Here is a 4,988-nt window from a genome sequence, read left to right as displayed (position 1 = left end):
TAGATAGATAGATAGATAGATAGATAGATAGATAGATAGATAGATAGAGACAGACAGACAGACAGACAGACAGACAGATAGATAGAATGTCTATTAAGCCCTTATAATGTGCCATGCACTTATAATGTGCTAAACACTGAGGATACAAATGTAGAAACAAATGGCATACTCTACTGTCAAGTGGCCTACATAATAGGGGAAAACAAAACATAAAGGGGAATCAGAAAGGGGAAAGGGTACCCCTGAGGTAGACAGGGCTCTTGAGAAGATGGTGCTGTGAAGAGAATGTATTTAGCTATGAATGAAGCAAGCATGCCTTGGTCCCCTCTAGTAATGAGATCCTAGTCAAGAACTCACTAATCAAAAGAACATACCTTAAAGAGGTGAAAGATCCTCTGTGTTACAGCACAAAGGGACCCTGAAACCACAAAGAAGATGGCAGCACAAGCTCTGACAGACCGTACTAACCTGAAAAGCCCTCAGGGATCTGGTAATAGTTGGTGTGTCTATTGTCTGAGGATCAGCCAGGTTATGTTTGGAGGGACTAATTAAATGGTTGCACTCAGGATGATGGATGTTTTTGTCCCAGCAGAATCCATCTATTAATCCATCAATCAATCAGTAAGCAATTATTCATCGAGACCACTGATTCATATGCTTTACATTGGTGTTCAGAGTACTCACGCTAATGAAATCACACGTGCTTGAAGTATTGAAATACACAAAGGATGAACTGAAGAGAGAAGCGACTAGAGATGGGAAGACCAATTCAAATGCCATAATAATGGTCCAGATAAGAGATAGAGTGCTCCTAAACAAGGAAAGTAGCTATGAGAAGAGAGGAAGTTTTTATGGAGGTAGAATCAACAGGAATTAGCAAATATTTGGATGTGTTGAGGGGGATGGAGGGGAAAGAGGAGAAGATGAGTCAAGTCAATATTAGTCAGTCGTGTGATATGACAGCCAAAAACGCTAGCGCAATCTTAGCCTGCATTAAAAGGCATGACTTTCAGGGGTGGCCAGGTGGCTCAGCAAGTAAGAGCACCGGCCCCAGTGTCAGAATGACCTGGGGATCAAACCCGGGCCCAGATACTTAGCACCAGAAGTGGGGGGGGGCGGGGAGGGGGAAATGGAAAGTGAAGGATCAATTCAATTTAAACATTTATTGAAGTACCTAGAATGTAAGCTCCTGGAAGAAACTAAATTTTACTTTTGTCTTATAGATCATTGGTTTAGCCTGGCACATTATAAGGAGTTAATAAAGACTTTTTGATTGATTGATTTCTGGAGATAGAAAGATTTTTTTTTAATAGCCTGTCCCTCCTCTCAAGAAACCTATATTTTATTGGGGGTGGGGAGTAGGTTGCAACAATTACAAAGATGAATAAATATGATGTCATTAGAAGAGGGTGAGAGCAGAAACAATCCAGTGAATCAGAAAAGGTTTCCCTTGAGCAATAGTTTTCAAAGTATGGTCTAGGGATCCCTGAGGATCCCAGGGACCTTTTCAGAAAGTTCATGAGGCCAAAATTATTTTCATGATAATACTAATACATTTAAATTTCAAATAGGGTAAATATCAATAGATATGACCCACATAAACAAGAGCTTTTGGGGGAGTCCTCAATAATTTTAAAAGTGTAAAGGGTTTCCAAGACCAAAATATTTGAGAATCACAGCTTTTGGAGGTGAAACCCACATAGAGTCTTAAAGAAATATAAAGAATCCAACATACAAAGGCAAATTGGGAGTGGGCTCCAGGCATGAGACTTGTGTGAAGGCTCCAGACATAGGACATGGAATACCAGATGCCCCAAGCAGTTAACCAACCAGTTTATGGGCCACAGCATGGAGAAGCAGATGGAGAGCCAGCCTTGGAAATCAGACGTGGGTTCAAGTTTCTCTCTGACTAGTTTTGTGACCTTGGGCAAGTCACTTTGGTCACCTAATTCTCTAGGCAGCTCTCTGAGATTGTAAACTGAAAAGAAGGTGCTAACCTAACTTGGTAGAGGGAGTTTCTTCAACTTGGAGTTCCTTATAATGGTAAAATCAAAAGTGTCTTTCCTCCTAATTTCTGCTTCCTGGCTTCCTTTAAGACCTATATTAAATCTTACCTTCTTCACAGAGCACTTCCTGATCCCCTTTAAGTCTGACTTCTTTCTATTTATTTCCAGTTTACCCTGTCTATACATGTTTGGACACAGTTGTTTTCATGTTGTCTCTCTTGTTGGACTGTGAGCAGTATGTGAGCAGGAACCATCTTTTGCCTTTCTTTGCACCCCCAGAACTTAGCATGGTGCCTAGCATATAGGAAGTGCTTAATAAATGTTTATTGACTGGTGTATGGCATATAGGAGGTGCTTAATAAATGTTTGACTGACTATCCTATTTTCGTTTTTTTAATACAGAGGGCTACACCTGAGTTTATCTGCTGACCTCTTTGAAAGAGTCAGTCAAGATAGAGATGTTGAAGGTGGGGGAAAGGAGATGATAGGAAGTGCACTGGGAGTTAGAAAACGTGCATTTGAACCTCAGTTTTACTAGGCTTTAACTATATAATCTTGGGTGACTGGACCTCAGTTGATTCATCTGTAAAAATGGACCAGATGATCTCTAAGATGTCTTCCAACTCTAACTTCTATGATTATTTATGAATGATGGATGGGGCAAGGTCGAAAATGAGGAAATAGGCTAAAGAGCCCAGGTGGAGGGAGTAGCCTTGGCAAAGAGGAGGGCCACCTAATCCTCTGAGAACAGAGCCCTAGGGAACCTGAACAGCATTCCTAGAAAAGCCTTATTCAATGAAGAGATGAAGCAAAGGGCATAGACTGATAAGAGGTTAGACCTAGAAAGAACCTTGGAGAGCAATCCCCTAGCTCAATCTCCTTTCATTTTACAGAGGAGGAGGAGGAGAAAGAAGAGGAGGAGGAGGAGGAGGAGGAGGAGGAGGAGAAGAAGAAGAAGAAGAAGATGATGATGATGATGATGATGATGATGATGATGATGATAGAGGAGGAGGAGAAATAATAGCTAGCATTTACATGGCACTTTAAGATTTGCAAAGCACTTTACAAATATCACATTTTATCTTCAAAACGTAGGAGGAGGTTAGGCCTTGCAGACGCTGCCACCTGGAGTCCTCGTCTTGCTTCTGTCCGCCGGATGCCGATCCCCGCCGCCTCTTCCTCTGCCGTGGCGCACAGCCCCGGCATCTGTGGCCATGGCCAATCCTAATGTGTACTTCCAACATCGCCGTCGATAACGATCGATAACGAGCCCCTGGGCCGGATTACTTTTGAGCTCTTTGCAGACAAGGTTCCAAAGACAGCAGAAAACTTCCGTGCTCTGAGCACTGGAGAGAAGGGATTTGGTTACAAGGGATCCTGCTTCCACAGAATCATTCCTGGGTTCATGTGCCAGGGTGGTGACTTCACACGCCATAATGGCACTGGTGGCAAGTCTATCTATGGGGAGAAATTTGCTGATGAGAACTTCATCCTGAAGCATACTGGTCCTGGTATCTTGTCCATGGCAAATGCTGGACCCAACACAAATGGCTCCCAGTTTTTCATCTGTACTGCTAAGACTGATTGGTTGGATGGCAAGCATGTTGTCTTTGGCCAAGTGAAAGAAGGCATGAACATTGTGGAAGCCGTGGAGCGTTTCGGTTCTCGGGATGGCAAGACCAGCAAGAAGATCACTATTGCTGACTGTGGACAGCTCTCATAAGTTTTTTTGTTTTGTTTTTTGTCTTAACCAGAGCACCCCCAAATCCTATCTGCTCTTATACCCTGTAATCCTTGTGCTCTCACTTGCTGCACTTCTCTTTAGATTTCACTTCCTTTTCCCTTCCACAAGTCTGGCTAGACAACAGAGTTAAGTTTATGATTATGAAATAAAAACCAAACTACAAAAAAAAAAAAAACAACGTAGGAGGTTAGTGCTATTATTATCCCCATTTTACATATGAGGAAACTGAGCCAAAGATGAAGTGACTTGCCCAGAGTCACACAGCTAGCAAGTATCTGAGGTGACATTTGAACTCAGTTCCTCCTGACTCCAGGTCCAGCCTTCCACCAAGCTGCCTAAGATGAGCCTGAGATGCAGAGGAGAGAGGAGACTTAACCAAAGTCACCAGGTTCAAGTTAGTTAAATATTGGAGCTGAGCCTAGATCCTCAATATAGTAACTCCAAGTCATGGCTTTGGTCACTCTTTCCATTTTGAAGTTTTCAATGGACCTCTCAATCCTCTGTTCCTCTTACCAAAGTTGCACCATTTGAATGGATCCAAGGATGGTGGTGGCAGTGGGGGGAACATGACTACGTGTGTCAAAGTCCTGTCTTACTTTTCAAGAGAAAAAGGAGCCAGCAGGCAAAGCCCTTTGAAACTTTTCTCTGTCAAAGAAAATGGATTTGGAGGAGGGGAAGGGAGGGCTGGGTGGGAACCTAATTTGCATTTGTCAAGACTTTGTTCCCCCAGCACCCTGCACTGGGGCCCCAAAGGCTCCCCCAGTCCAATAAGCATGTTTACATGCAGTAGTCAGGAGGAAATTGCATGTGAAAGCACTCTAGAAGGAGATGGTATTTTGTTGCAATTATACATAAGCCTTGTGTTTACATGGGGGTTTTAGGAAGAATTCAAAGCATATCTCCCCATTGCAATGCAGCAATAAGCATATCAAATGAGTGTTCAAAAGGCCTATGCTTTTTGCAAAAATAAGAACCAAATGGCCGGGTAATTTCCAACAGAGAAGAAATCACTATAGCAATTCCACGGTCTATTTAGAACACTTTCATAAAACCTTTAAAATAATAAAACTCTACACCCCCATTTACAAAACCCACCCAGTGTTATTGAATTCATATTTCCAAATACCAGGTATTGCTGAATGTTAGATTAAATGCATGGAGCCCATGGGTCCTCCCCTTCCTTTCTAAGGACCCACTCAGATTCCAGTTAGAACTGTAGGGACTCTCAATGGTAATTT

General features: G+C 42.5%; 1 pseudogene; it reads left to right on the top strand.

The window, feature by feature from the left end:
* Positions 1-3,109: 3,109 nt before the first annotated feature.
* On the top strand, positions 3,110-3,928 carry LOC138158389 (peptidyl-prolyl cis-trans isomerase A pseudogene; annotated as a pseudogene).
* The last annotated feature ends 1,060 nt before the right edge of the window (positions 3,929-4,988 follow it).

The sequence above is a fragment of the Petaurus breviceps genome, unplaced genomic scaffold, assembly GCF_028583685.1.
Source record: "Petaurus breviceps papuanus isolate PSGF00001 unplaced genomic scaffold, PetGlider_PUasm1.0 174, whole genome shotgun sequence".
Classification (NCBI taxonomy): domain Eukaryota; kingdom Metazoa; phylum Chordata; class Mammalia; order Diprotodontia; family Petauridae; genus Petaurus; species Petaurus breviceps.
Note: the sequence above shows the minus strand (reverse complement) of the source record. Positions and strands in the feature narration are given on the sequence as shown.